The following is a 15,995-nucleotide window of genomic DNA, read 5'->3' as shown; positions in this document are numbered from 1 at the left end:
AATCAGTTATGCCAAAAATTGAAGCACTGTCTTCTGTCTCTCCTCTTCTCTTCACATCAATTGGGTTCCCACTCTTGGCTTCCTTACATTTATTGATGGCATTTAGTTGCCTAGTGTATTAGTTTCCCGAGTCTGCCATAACAAAGTATCACAAACTAGGTGGCTTAAACAATAGAAATTTATTTTCTCATCATTATAGAAGCTAGCATCCAAGATCAAGGTGTCAGCAGTGTTGGTTCCTTCTGAGGGCTATGAGGGAGAAATCTGTTCCATGCTTGTCTCCTGGCTTTTGGTGGCTGGCTAACAATCTGTAGTATTCCTACATCTTGGAAATGTATTGATCCTCCTAAATTACAACCGGTAAACTTTCAGTTACTCTTCATTACCTATAAATAAAATGAAAGTGGTTTACCTTGTATTCAGAGGTTGATTGGCCTTGGCTCCCCTGAAAAGCAAAGCCTGAGACAAGGACTAGAATTCATTTAAATTATTTTTGGAAGATATCTTAAAGAACATAACTGTGATCTAAGAAGGATGAAACCAGAAAGGAAGAAATGCCAATTCAAATTGTGTTATCGAGCAGGTTACTTACTGCTGTGGGCAACTGGGGCTTGGTCCAGGCCTCTTGAGGACTCTGAGAACGTCCAGGGAGAACAGGCCCTAGAAATGTCTACCTTATAGGCAAAATAAATGAGCATTTATTCATAAGCTCCCAACCCCCCATTCCCTAGTTGTCAAAGGTTGCCCCGTATACTTGTGTCAGAATGGCTGAGCAGGTTCTGTAGAAGTCCTGTAAAGCCTAGGACCCCAGATCAGGAAGTGAGAGAAATGTGGTGCAGCTAATTTAAGGTGTCTTCAGGTTATAACTTTGTGTAGCTGGTTGCCGTAGCAATGGCTGGAGTACCTAGGTGGACCACTAAGATGTGAAGTGGGGTATTAGGGGTATGCAGCACAAGTGGGAAGAAATACAGGCTTTGCCTTGAAATCAAGTTATGTGTCTCCACAGCCCATGTTTGTAATCTGCACAGAGACCACAGATGAAGTCACCGGAGAGGTCCTTTCCAGCTCAGAAAAATGATTGCCAGTTTCCTGGAGCAAAATTTGAAAAGTTTTCTTGCCTATTGACAAAACGGAACATACAAAACACAGAACATGTTCCGTATGTTCAGATTTGTCAATAGGCAAGAGAATAAAAAATTTGATATTCACGTTATTGATGCTGGTGGGGTCCTAATAAAAAATAGGGAGCACAAAACAAGAAAGAGATATGGGTAATGAGAGGAGAAAAGATGATAAGTTATGTTTGGGGACTGTTGAGTTAGAAGTGCCACAGAGAAGTTAAGATGGCAATATTCATTAGACAGAAATAAAAGCTTAGGAGCTTAGATGTGGCTTGGAACTGAAAATGAAAGGCCATTTGCAAACTTGTCTTAATTTTAAGAAGTCAGCATTATGGTTGAGATTATCAATGAAATTAGATAGAAGAAAAAGGAAGAAGCCAAATAAAATAATTTAAGTAATATTTATATATAGAGTTTGGAAAGATGAAGTATCAGAGAATGAGTCACACGATAGATGAAAGAACTAGGGGAATCAAAAAAGTATTTTGTCCCAGAAGCCAAGGGAAATAGGAAATTTTAAGGAAAAATAAGAGGCCAATAATATCAAATGCTGCAGAGCTGCGAAAACACTAAAGGAATTGAAAGTAAATAAGTCTGCTGTTGTAGGTTTTTTATGCTGATACACCAAGAGGCGTTGTTGGAGCAAACATCTGGATAATTTACAAAACATTTATTGAATGCCTACCAAGGACTCAGTATTGTGCTACTCACAACTTCATGTATCCTCTCAAAAAGCATACATTATGATTGGGACTGGAAGACTAGAACCTATTATATCAGGTAACAACATAATCAAAATAAGCTCTGTGTACTTAACATTTTAGGGATTTAGAGAGAAAGTTGGCTATGTAGTATCCCATGTATTAAAGCTATAATTTTTTAAAGAAAACTTTTTCGATTTTGAGATAATTATGAATTCAAAGACAGTTGTAACAAGTAATTCAGAGAGATTCTGTGTGCTCTTTACCTGGTTTTTCCCAATGTTAACGTATTGCAAAACTGTAGTAAAATATTACAACCAAGGTATTGACAGTGATATGGTTAAGATACAGACATCTCAATTCTTTTTTATTGCTGAGTAGTATTCCATGACATGAATTTACCACAGTTTGTTTAACCATTCACTATCTGGGTTGTCTCCAATTTTGACTATGATGAATAAGGCTACAATAAACATTGGTATACAGGTTTTTATATGAACATATCTTCATTTCTCTAGGATACTCAGGTGGACAATTGCTGGGTCATATTTAGTTGGATGTTTAGTTTTCTGACCATTCTTCCTTTAAATTCTTTTATTTATTTACTTATTATTATACTTTAAGTTTTAGGGTACATGTGCACAATGTGTATGTTAGTTACATATGTATACATGTGCCATGCTGGTGTGCTGCACCCAGTAACTTGTCATTTAACAGTAAGTATACCTCCAAATGCTATCCCTCCCCCCTCCCCCCACCCCACAACAGGCCCCAGTGTGTGATGTTCCCCTTCTTGTGTCCATGTGTTCTCATTGTTCAATTCCCACCTATGAGTGAGAACATGCGGTGTTTGGTTTTTCGTCCTTGCGATAGTTTGCTGAGAATGATGGTTTCCAGCTTCATCCATGTCCCTACAAAGGACATGAACTCATCATTTTTTATGGCTGCATAGTATTCCATGGTGTATATGTGCCACATTTTCTTAATCCAGTCTATCATTGTTGGACATTTGGCTTGGTTCCAAGTGTTTGCTATTGTGAATAGTGCTGCAATAAACATACGTGTGCATGTGTCTTTATAGCAGCATGATTTATAATCCTTTGGGTGTATACCCAGTAATGGGATGGCTGAGTCAAATGGTATTTCTAGTTCTAGATCCCTGAGGAATCGCCACACTGACTTCCACAATGGTTGAACTAGTTTACAGTCCCACCAACTGTGTAAAAGTGTTCCTATTTCTCCACATCCTCTCCAGCACCTGTTGTTTCCTGACTTTTTAATGATTGCCATTCTAACTGGTGTGAGATGGTATCTCATTGTGGTTTTGATTTGCACTTCTCTGATGGCCAGTGATGATGAGCATTTTTTCATGTGTCTTTTGGCTGCATAAATGTCTTCTTTTGAGAAGTGTCTGTTCATATCCTTCGCCCACTTTTTGATGGGGTTGTTTTTTTTCTTGTAAATTTGTTGGAGTTCATTGTAGATTCTGGATATTAGCCCTTTGTCAGATGAGTAGATTGCAAAAATTTTCTCCCATTCTTGGAAAAAACTACTTTAAAGTTCACATGGAACCAAAAAAGAGCCTGCATTGCCAAGTCAATCCTAAGCCAAAAGAACAAAGCTGGAGGCATCATGCTACCAGACTTCAAATTATACTACAAGGCTACGGTAACCAAAACAGCATGGTACTGGTACCAAAACAGAGATATAGACCAATGGAACAGAACAGAGCCCTCAGAAATAATGCCACATATCTACAACTATCTGATCTTTGACAAACCTGACAAAAACAAGAAATGGGGAAACAATTCCCTATTTAATAAATGGTGCTGGGAAAACTGGCTAGACATATGCAGAAAGCTGAAACTGGATCCCTTCCTTACACCTTATACAAAAATTAATTCAAGATGGATTAAAGACTTAAATGTTAGACCTAAAACCATAAAAACCCTAGAAGAAAACCTAGACAATACCATTCAGGACATTGGCATGGGCAAGGACTTCATGTCCAAAACACCAAAAGCAATGGCAACAAAAGCCAAAATTGACAAATGGGATCTAATTAAACTAAAGAGCTTCTGCACAGCAAAAGAAACTACTGTCAGAGTGAACAGGCAACCTAACTTCTTCATTAAAATGATCACTTTCTGCAATTACTTTATATATTCCCTTATTTGTTTTCATTATTTGTATCTCCCAGTGGTCTATAAGGTCTGTAAAGGTAGGAACTTTGCCTTGCTCACTGCTGCATTCCTAGCACCTAGAACAATAGTGGTATATAATACACATACAATAAATATTTGACAAGTGAAAGAGTAAAGGAGACTTGTATGTAATGACATGGAAATATTTTGAAAAAAAATTTATTCTTAAAATCTGATCTAGTTTTTACCTGGTGTAATAGTTTTCTAATTCAGATCACACAAAATAAGTTTTGAAAATAATAGATAACTATAGTTATTCTATGTTCTTTTACATTTTTAATTTTTGTCGGTATGTAATAGGTTATATATTTATAGGATACGTGAGATATTTTGATACAGGCATATAATGTATACACTTCAGGGTAAATGGGGTACTCATAACCTCAAGCATTTCTCCTTTCTTTGTGTTATTTTATCCACTAACTTACACATTCAACAAACCCTTGCTAACACTTGACACTGTGCTGAAGTCTTGGAGAGATACCAAATGGAGTAAAGCTCTGACACATAAGTAGCTTCAAAATTGTTACTTCTGTCCTTGCAACATGAGAAAAGCTGAAACAGCTGAAAATCAATAACTGTTCTTGGGCAGGCCTATCAAAGAATTGAAGTATAGGAGCCAAGACTTGGCCCTGTGAAGGATGGTTATACAATCAATTCATGAAAGTGGAGAAAAGGCATACAAATTTATTTAAAGTGCATATGTGGGAGCCTTCAGAATGACAACCTAAAGATACAGTAGAAATTGTCCATTTTTATGCTTAGGTTCAACAAAGTATAGACAGCATGTAGAAATATGATTGGACAAAAAGGATGTGCTGTAATGCTAATAGACTGAGTGGGGACACTCAGCAAGGCCTGCCTATCCTGATTCTTCCCGGCCTCTTTGAGTTATGTGTTCCTTCCTTCTGGGTATGAGGCAAGACTCTCTCTGGAATGAGGGTCTTAGACCTATAGTCAAACAAGATAGGTCAGATAATTTCTTTATGGCCAGTTTTTACACAGAAAGGCAGAGGAAAAATTAGAGTAATATTTTTAGGTTTTATGGCTGGCCATAGGGAAAGGGGGTTCTGGTTTCTATGATCTGTCTTGGAGAAGAGGATTCTAGTTTCTATGGCTAGCCTTGGAGGAGAACATGACCTAAAGACAGCAGGGCAGGAGAAGGTCAGAGAAAAATTTTTGCTTCTGAGGCTGCTTCTGAGGCCTTTATTATGGGGTATTATCTTCTTAGCCCCAACACAAGTCACTGGGCAAGCTGTCATCCTGAAATCTGGGGAGACAGGAAATTACAGAGAATTACAGCCAAGAGTATTTTATATGAAGTAGGAGCCACTGGAGCCAGTCACCGGTAGAAATGCTTAAATTGTAATTTTGATGAATTGCTGGAGGCTGAGAGTAGACTATCATGAAAATGAGAAATTCCTAGAAGCTTCAGTCTTAGGGAGGCCCCCATACTTTAATGGGCTTATACCTCAAGGAACCTTATCATGTTCTCATGGTGATGAGCCAAGAAAAAAAAAATTACCATTTCCCTGGTAAGGGGAAGGGAAAAGGGCATTCTCCATCACAGAACCTACTTTGTAGTGAAAAAGACTTTATCAGAAGCCTATCTCAGCTGAAAGGGAGACTTTTCCCCAAAATTCAATTTCATCTAGACTTCTTGTCTTATATAAAGGGTTGAGGGTGAAAAAATACATTTTTGAAGGTTACAGCCCATTGGCAGAGGCACCCTATAAGACTGAAATTTAATAATAACATGTAGAATAATTCCTCTTCCTCACTCCTTACCACCTCATCAACAGGGCTCTAGTGTAATAAAATGGATTATAGCTGAAAGAGCTGCAAGGCTCAGACTATGATTAAGAGGGAATTCCTGGCAAATCTAAAGACAACAGGAAAGAAAAAATAAGGACACTAGAAAAATTTGAATCTCCTAAAACCTACAGCTATGGCAGATATTAAAACAGGCTACCTGCTGACCAAATTAACATAAAGCTTCACACTATGGGCCTATTTACTTCAGTTCCTGTCCTATTACCCTGTATTTCATGTCTGCCTTTAAACAAAAAATTATACAGCATACTAAAAAGCAAGAAAAAGTACAGTCTGAAGAGAGAAAGAGAGCATCAGAATCAGACCCAGATTCATGCAGGTTTTGTAATGATCAGACAGGAAATTTAATATAAGTATGATTAACATGTTAAGGGCTTAAATGGAAAAAGCAGACAACATGCAGAAACAGATTGGTAATACCATAATGGAGATGGAAATTTTAAGAAAGTATCAAAAGGAAACACTAGAAATCATCATAATAATAAGAAGAAGGTGGAGTAGGAGGAGGGAGAAGAAGAAGAGGAGGAAGAGGAGGGGGAGGAAGAGGAGGGGGAGGAAGAGGAGGGGGAGGAAGAGGAGGGGGAGGAAGAGGAGGGGGAGGAAGAGGAGGGGGAGGAAGAGGAGGGGGAGGAAGAGGAGGGGGAGGAAGAGGAGGGGGAGGAAGAGGAGGAGGAGGAAGAGAAAGCTTTGTAACACAAATGAAGAATGCCTTTGATGGGATCATTAGTAGCCTGGAATAGCCTGGTAATGAATCAGTGAACTAGAAGATATATTGATAGAAACTTCTGAAGCTAAAATACAAAAGGAAAAAGTAATTTTACAAAAATAGAATAGAATATCCAAGAACCATGGGACAATTTCAAAAGATATAAAATTGCATAATTAGAATACCAGTGGAAAAGAGGAAATATTGAAGTAATAATGGCTTAGAACTTTAGCAAACTAATGACAGACATCAAACCACAGATCCAGGAAGCTCAAAGAACACAGAGAATGTATACCAAAAAGTCTACACCCAGACATATAGCAGACTGCAGACAAATCAAAGAAAAAGAGGCTATCTTAAAAGAAACCAAGATAATAGGGAGAACACTTCCCTTCTAGAGGGAAAGAAGTTAAATATTACATCAGACTTCTCATCAGAAACCATGCAAGCAAGAAGAGAGTGGCATAAATTTAAAGAGTTAAAAGAATCAAACCAATAACTTAAAATTCTGTATCCAGTGAAACTATCCCTTAAAAGTGAAAGAGAAATAAAGACTTTCTCAAACAAATAAAAACTGAGGGAATTCACTGATAGCATACCTACCCTGAATGAAATGTTTAAGAAGCTTTTTGGGGAGAAGGAAAATGATATAGATCGGGAACCTGGATCAATATTAAAAAAAAAAAAAAAGCCTCAGAGAAGAAATAAAGTAGATTAAAAGCTTTTATTTTTCTTAACTTTCATTAATCTAATGGATAGCTGTTAAAAATAATAACAACATATTGTCTAATTATAGTACATTGATAAGCAAAAATAATTGTAGTAATTTCTTAAGGGATGGGAGAGAGGAAATGAGACTACTTCATTAAAAGGTACCTGCATAATCTGTGAAGCAGGATAGTGTTATTGTAAGGTTTATTTAGAGTAGTTATAAATGTACATTACAAACTCTCAGGCAACACTAAATTTTTTTTCTTTTTTTTTTTTTTTTTTTTTTGAGGTGGAGCCTCGCTCTGTTGCCCAGGCTGGAGTGCAGTGGTGTGATCTCAGCTCACTGCAACCTCTGCCTCTCGGCTTCAGCCTCCTGAGTAGCTGGGATTAAAGGCATGCTCCACCACAGTTGGCTAATTATTTTTGTATATTTAGTAGAGACGGGGTTTCACCATGTTGGTCAGGCTGGTCTCAAACTCCCAGCCTCAGATGATCTGCCGCCTCGACCTCCCAAAGCGCTGGGATTACAGGCATGAGCCACTGCGGCTGGCCCTAAAATTTTTTGAAAGAAATATAATTCATATGCTAAGAGAAAGAGGAAAATGGAATAATATAAAATGCTTAATTAAAATGAGAGAAGGCAGAAAAACAGGAAAAAATCAAAAGAAACAAAAAAGTGCAAACAATAGAGAATAGTATAAACATGGCAAATATTAATCTAAATATATCAATAATCAGTATAAATGTGAATGGTCTAAGTATATCACTTAAAGACAGAGATTGTCAGAGTGGATAAAAAACAAGCTACAACTATACATGCTGTCTACAAGAAATTCTCTTTAAATATAAACACACAAATAGGTTAAAAATAAAGGGGTGGAGAAAGACATAAGACAATGAGATTACCTATATTAATTTTAGATGAAGCAGACTTCAGGAAAAGGAAAACTATCATAAAGAGAGGCATTACTTATGATAAAGGGGTCAATTCCCGAATAAGGCATACAATCTTTAATGTGTATATACCCAACAGAACATCAAAATACACGAGGAAAATACAGACAGAACTACAAGGAGAAATAGACAAATCCACTATCATAGCTAGAGAGTCAACACTCCTCTTATAGTAATTAGTAGATCAAGCAGGCAGAAAATCAGTAAAGATAGAGTTAACCCAAACAGCACTATCAATCAACTTGATCTAACAGACGTTTTTATAGAGTTCTCCATCCAACAACAGAATACGCATTCTTCTTAAGCTCACGTAGAAAATTCACCAAGATAGACCACATTCTGCGCTATAAAACACACCTTAACAAATTAAAAAGAATAGAAATCATACAAGTATGCTCTCAGACCTTAATTGAATTAACATAGAAATCAATAATAGAAAGATAGCTGAAAAATCCCAAAATGTTTGGAAATTATATTATATACTTTTAAATAACACATAGATCAATGGAAAAAACCTCAAAAGAGACTTATAAAACATTTTGAAGTAAATGAAAATAAAACATTAAGATGTGTGGGATGTGATGAAGGCAGTACATAGAGGAAAATTTATAGCATTAAATGAAAACATTTGAAAAGAAATAACAAATTAACAGTCTAAGTTTCCATTTTAAGAACAAAGAAAGAAGAGTATCTCAAGCCCAAAACAATCAGAAGAAAAAATTAGAGCAGAAATCAAGGAAATTGAAAACAGAAAAACAGTAGACAAAATCAACAAAATAAAATTTCTTTTTTAACATCTAGTAAGGCTAACCAAGAGAAAAGGAGAGAAGACATAAATTATTACTGTCAGAAATTAAAGAGTGGCCATCACTATTGATCCCATGGACATTAAAAGGATTGAAAATAAATACTATGAATAATTTTACATCCATACATTTGATACCTTAGATGAAATGGACCAATTCCTTGAAAGACACAAACTACAAAACTGAAAGAAGGAAAAATAGACCATCGTAAGAAGATATCTATTAAAAATATTGAATCAATAAATAATTATCTCCCTAAACAGAAAGGACTAGGCCCAGATGTCTTCAGTGGTGGATTCTACCAAATGTTTAAGGAAGAAATGATACCAAATCTCTACAATCTATCTCAGAAATTAGAAACAGAGGGAACATTCCTATTTCATGCTATGAGGCAAGCATTACATTAACACTCAAACCAAATAAAGACATGACACAAATAGAAAACTATAGACCTATATAGATGTAAAAGTCCTCAACAAAATGTTAGCAAATCAAATTCAACAATGAATAAAAAAATTTTACACTATCACCAAGAGAAGTTTACTTTAGGTATGAAATGCTGGTCAGCATCTGAAAATTGTATATTGATAAAATTACATGGAAAATTAGTGTGATCTGCCACATCAACATGCTACAGAAAAAAACACATATGATCACATTGATTCACCTAGAAAAAGCATTTGACAAAAATTCAACATCTATTCATTATGTAAACTCTTAGCAAACTAGGAATAGACAAGAACTTCCTCAACTTGATACAGAACATCTACCAAAAATCTACAGGTAATGTCACACTTAATGATGACGTGATTTTCTATGTAGAAAATTAAGTTTATGTGGAGAGGGAAAAGACCCATAATACCCAACAGAATCAGAAGAACAAAGTTGGAGGGCTGACACTAACCGATGTCAAGACTCAATATAAAAGTTATAGTGATTAATACAGTTTAGACCATTGAAAGAATAGGGGCATAGATCAGTGGAAAAGAATACAGATTACAGAATTAGACCCCTACAAATATAGTCAACTGATCTTTGACAAAGCCAGGAAGCTATTTTAATTGAGAAAATAAGGCCTATTCAATAAATGGTGCTGAACAATTAAATGTCCATTTGCAAATATATATATAGTAATCTACACAGAGTTTATACCTTTCATAAAAATTAACTCAAAGTGGATCATACACCTAAATGTAAAATGCAGACTTGTAAAACTTCTAGAAGAAACATATAAACAATGTACGTAACTCTGGGCTTGGTGATGAATTTTTAGACACAATATCAAAAGCATGATCCACTGAAGAAAAACAAATAGTAAGTTGGACTTCATTAAAACCAAAAACTTCTACTCCATGAAAGATACTGTTAAAAGAATGAAAAGACAAGCCACGTACTAGAAGAAAATGTTCATAAAACACATATCTGGTAAAGGTCTTATATCCAAAATAAAAATAGAAATACTAAAATTCAACAATAAAAAAACAAATAACCCAATTAAATATGGGCAAAAGATCTGAACAGACACTTTACAAAAGAACAGATGTAGATAGCAAATAAGCATGTAGAAAGATGTTCAACATCGTATATGAGAGAATTGCGAATTAAAACATTAATGAATCACTGCTACACACTTATTAGAATGGCTAAAATAACAAAACACTGACAACATCAAATGCTAGTGAGGATGTGCAGCAACAGGAACTTTTATTCATTTGCTGATGGAAATGCAAAATGACACAGCCACTTTAAAAGGTAGTTTGGCAGTTTCTTACAAAGTTTAACTTAATCTTACCATAAGATCCAACGATTACACTCCTAGCTATTTACTCAACTGATTTGAAAACTTGTGGTCACACAAAAATCTGCCTGCAAATATTTATGGCAACTTTATTCATAAGTACCAGAACCCATTAGTAACTAAGATGTCCTTCAATTGGTGAATCGACACAAAAGCAAACTATGGTATATCTGTACAACAGAATATTATAGATTCAGCAATAAAAAGGAGTGAGCTATGAAGACATAAAAAGACATGGGGAAACCCTAAATATATATGACTAAGTGAAGACAGCCAGTTTGAAAAGGTTACATATTTAAGATTCCAATTGTATAGCATTCTTTAAAAGGCAAAACCGTAGAGACGGTAAAAAGACCATTGGTTTTCAGGAGTTTGGGGGAAGGAGGAAAGGACTGAATAGATAAAGGAGAGGGGATTTTTACAGCATGAAACTATTCTGTATGATGCCAGACACTCTCTTTCAAAACCTTCATAACTTTATAGCACAAAAAGTGAATGTTATGCAAATTAAACACTATTTACAAGGTCAGAAGATCTCATAAAGCAATGCAGACTGTGAAAGAGGACCTAACTGTACAAATGTATGAAAGTATCATACTGAAGGAGAAAGGGTAGGGATTGGCAGGGGAGGAAGCAACTTTGAAAATGAGTGGAGTCTCTAAGACTATAGGCAAAAGAAACTGCACATAAGCACTATACTCTAGTTAATTAAGTTGTGCCCATGGAGGTATGAGTTAATAATTCTAGAAACATTGTCTGCATAAGTGGATGGTGGGTGGTGGCAACCAGGTTTCTTTTTGTTGTCGTTGTTTTCATTTTTCTTTTGTTACTCAACTGAAGTAGCAACCAGGTTTCATACTAATGAAATGGGAATTTGCGAATAGATAAACAAGAGGAGGCTAAAGTGATTCATGCGATAATGGGTCAGAGCTGGAGACATAACTATGAACTCATGTTTTTGCTTAATAAAGATACAGATGGTTATGTAGAGAAATATTCATAGATATGTGTATATACATAAGATAATATATACATGTCTATATTTCTTTGCTATGACAGCTGACAGGGCCTAGGAGCAGCAATATCCTGGTAACAATGAGTATATCTACCACCAAGATCTTGGATTCTAATACCATTTTTCAATAAGAGGAACCAGGACCCTTTGGAGAAAAGGCTGATTTTATTACTGGGACAGGAAATGTGTACGATGAGCCTGGAGCATCTTATAGTGCCAGGAAGTGCTCAAAAAACAAAACAAAACAAACAAAAAATCCATACAATGATGAGGGTGTGTCAAAGAGACAACTTAGGAGCCGACTGAAAGCTCCCAACAGCCAAAGCTGGAACAATTTGAAGAATAAAATAAACTAATATTGGACTATAACACAAAGTGTAGAGCAAATATCCGTAAGTCCTTAGTGATATGAATACATTATTGAATAACTTAATAATTAGGGGAGAAGGAGCAAATATCCCTTGTAAAATAACTCAAAATAATTGATGTCAACACTCTGCCCTCCAGGAGGGGCCCCATAAATCCTCACTCCCTAAGTGTGGGCTGCACATGGTGACTTCTTTCCAAATAGCACAGTATGGGAAGGAAGTGGGGGCAACTTTACAGCAGACAAACCTGAAAAACAGTACCTCAGCTAGGAGAACAAGGTCAATGTCAACAACCATAAATCATACTGAGTCTATAAACTTTTGATATGATGCAATGAAAATGGTACTTTTTCTCCGAGGTTTTTTCCCGAAGACCAGTAACCCCAGTCTAACCATTAATAAAACACCAGACAAATTCCAGTAGAGGGGAATCCCATAAAACACCCAGTTCTCAAAAACTGTCAATGTCAAAAAAAAAAAAAAAAACGAAGAAAATCTGGGAAACTGTTGCAGCCAAGAGGAGCCTAAGGAGACATGAAAACTGTGATATGGAATCGTGGATGTGATCCTGGAACAGAAAAAGACATTCAGTAAAAACTAAGGAAAGCTGAGTAAACTATAGACTTTAGGTAATAATAATGTATCAGTGCTGGTTTATTAGTTGTGACAAAAGTGTCATACTAATCATGTGAAATGTTAATAAGAGAAATCTGAGTGCAGGATACATGGGAAATCTTTGTACTATCTTCTTAATTTCTCTGTACATCTAAAACTGTTCTTCAAACTAAAATCCACTCTAAAAATCTGGTTTCAGAAATAAATCTATTCCAATGTGGATGACATAGAATGGGAAAAAAATGATGGATAAAATATTTTTTGGGGGGAAAAAAGGAGGAAATCTAGTTTTGCTAAAGATGTTTATAACCACTGACAAAAAAGATGTTGGACAGTGATAGAACAAGATAGTTATATATATGGAGAGCCAAAAACAACACAGGAAGATGTGAAGAACGGAAGGGAATTAGCAGGAGAAAAGACATTTCAGATGGAATACAACACAGAAAACTGATCTGGAGACCAATTTGACTGAAAAACAGTGCTACGCAATAGGAAAAAGGAAATAAATTTGGACCCAACTACACAAATCTTTGAGTAACTAATTTAGAAGTTTGCTACTTTATCAAAAGGTACTGTATTTATACTGCATATCAATGCTATTTGTGACTAACGGTTTCAATCATTTTATTTTTTACTCAAATTTGGGACTTATGTAAGAACTTACTGAGCAGAGAGTTACATCTTGGATTAGACAAGATAAATAAAATATTTTTGAGTAATTTACAGAGATTTCTTCCATATCCATAGTTATAGGTAAAAAATTGCTTCTTAAGCTTTACAGCTAAAAAACAAATTTTGCATGCTAATATAAAAGTGTGTAAGGTGTTTGGTTAGTAATATTTCTCTTATTTATGTTATTACTCTGTTGCAAGAGCATGATGCTTTTTTTAATGAAAAATCAAGCATAGCAAAGTGTTATCCAGATTTCTCCTACTCCAACAAAAATCAGAAAATAAAAAAGCAAACAATTTTGAAATGTTTACATAATATTTTTAAAAAGTTATCACAGAGGTAACTACATAGTGATTCAACACAGGACATTCAAAATTACATTTGGATAAAACATTTATTTGGAGTCAAAAAGTGCAAAGTTTCAAACTTGGCCCTGTCAGTTACTAACTGTGTGGCCTCGAGTGAGTTATATCACATATTTGAACTCCATTTTCTCTTCTGTAAATTGGTAACAACAGCTTTTTCTCAGTTTTCTCATTACATTTAAATAAGAAAATAGGTATGGAATACATCTCAACCTCTTGCACATAGGAAGCCCCAATAAATGGAAGGTATTATTATTTTAAAATAATAAATAACAAGGCACTTCATTAATGTTCTAAAATAGTATTCATCGTTTTCCACCATACTCTTCTGTATATAAGTATAAACAACCTTCTTGAAAATTGAATGGATAAAGACAGGTTTAGGTTTTGAAAGCCTCCATTAGTAAAGCTCTAAATTTCTAAAGTCTTTAGCCAGCATTCTTGGAAAACCTCATTTTCAGTTGTTCATTATGATAAATAAAAGCATACAAACACTATTCTTTCCCATCTCATCCTAAAACTAAGATGCTGCTGCTGCCTCTGAATTGCAGGATATTGGGTGGTGTGAAGTGCAATTAATGAAGGAAAGTTTAAAAGCACATTGATTCCAAAAATATAGGGTGATAATGCAAGCCCAAACTTGTTTTCATACTGTGGCATCTCAGAAATAATGAAATCATGAGCAGTGCAAATGAGAGGAATGTCATATCAGATGATCCCCACAGTCTTTGTCTTTTTAAAAAATGTCCAGTGAAAGACCAAGTTTCCAGAACCTGTGAACAATAATGACTAATTAATAAGAGGAGCAGCTATGAGACCAGAAGTTTATCTAAGCCCTCTCAACCCGCATGCGTTTTTTGGAGCATTTGAAATTCAGATTCTATTTATCAAATACTCAGAAGACTTTTCTCCATCTATAGCAATGACAATGCTGTGTGAGCATCACTGGAAATGGACATTTAAATTTTTAGTTGCAGAGTACCAGTCATACATTAATCTTAGAAATTGATGGGATCATGGCTATACAGGTGATAATTCCAGAATACAAACATAGAAAGGGAAGAAAGCTTAAACATAATAGAAGAATGAGTTCTATGTTAACTAAAGGAATATTAGGAGGGAAAGAAATAAAGAAAAAAATGCAAACATAAAATAATTATTTTTAGAGCCAATTTTTAAAATGCCACAATAAGAATATGTAACAGAAGACTTGACATTGTCTGAGTGCATGAGCCCATGTTGTGCTTGAGGCATAAAATACCAGAGGGAAAAAAGAGAGAGTAAGAAAAGAGCATGCGTGAAGGGAGAATACATTTTTAAAATTGAAGCAATAAATTACCTGAGATTTCCCTAGAGACCTGTAAATAGGAAACTGAAAGCATTTCCTTCTATTTATTTCATAAGTACAATAAACTTTATCAGCTTTTAGTATTGGAAACTTGTGCAATATTTATAGGCTGCTTACATTCAATGTTATTCAGGCGATAGTATCAGGAGACTAATGAAAAAGAAATTTGGGGTAAGGTTAGGGGTCTTTTTCCCTCTTGTCCAACAATCAGGATTTATCATAAAGATTTATCATATTGCTTCCTGGCCCATTCGCCAGGGCCAACATAAAGTGCCCTGTCCAGCCTGTGATATAATTGGGCTAGCCACAGACATACAGCTTCCTGGCTCTATAGAAGGTCATTAGAGCCAGATTTCTTGCACCAACACAGTAACAGATGTCCTCTGTCTCTGAGGAAGAGAAATGAATAAAGGAAAGACTGAACAGGCAAGAGACTTCTGGTGGCTCTGTGTCACACATAGCCAGATCAATAAAGGTTCTTTGTAAAGCCATCGTCTAACAGAAACCTTCAATCACTTGTCAATGACATCAGCTGATGTGGCACACACTGGACCTTAAGAGCAGGCAGGGTGTAGAGTTAGAAGTGGTTAAGGACAGTTCATCCAGGATTTAAATTTCTTTATATCATACAAATTTCAAGTTTGTTGATCAAGGTCCATAAACTTAAAACTTAGGCACTCTCAAACTTTACAAAATTCTTTCCAGTGTCCTTCCATTTCTGATGTGTCAAAAATGTTATTCCCATTTATGGCTTTCATAGATTCCTCAGACCTTC

At 35.6% G+C, this 15,995-nt stretch overlaps 1 long non-coding RNA gene across 1 annotated transcript in view; it reads right to left on the bottom strand.

The window, feature by feature from the left end:
• Nucleotides 1–208: 208 nt before the first annotated feature.
• LOC134739157 (uncharacterized) overlaps nt 209–15,995 on the bottom strand; it is a 48,022-nt gene continuing 32,235 nt past the window's right edge. The window contains exon 3 of the long non-coding RNA XR_010125681.1: nt 209–386. This is a non-coding gene — a long non-coding RNA (uncharacterized LOC134739157). The remainder of the gene's footprint in view (nt 387–15,995) is intronic.

The sequence above is a fragment of the Pongo pygmaeus genome, chromosome 2 (assembly GCF_028885625.2).
Source record: "Pongo pygmaeus isolate AG05252 chromosome 2, NHGRI_mPonPyg2-v2.0_pri, whole genome shotgun sequence".
Classification (NCBI taxonomy): domain Eukaryota; kingdom Metazoa; phylum Chordata; class Mammalia; order Primates; family Hominidae; genus Pongo; species Pongo pygmaeus.
This window is presented reverse-complemented; position numbering and strand designations above follow the sequence as displayed.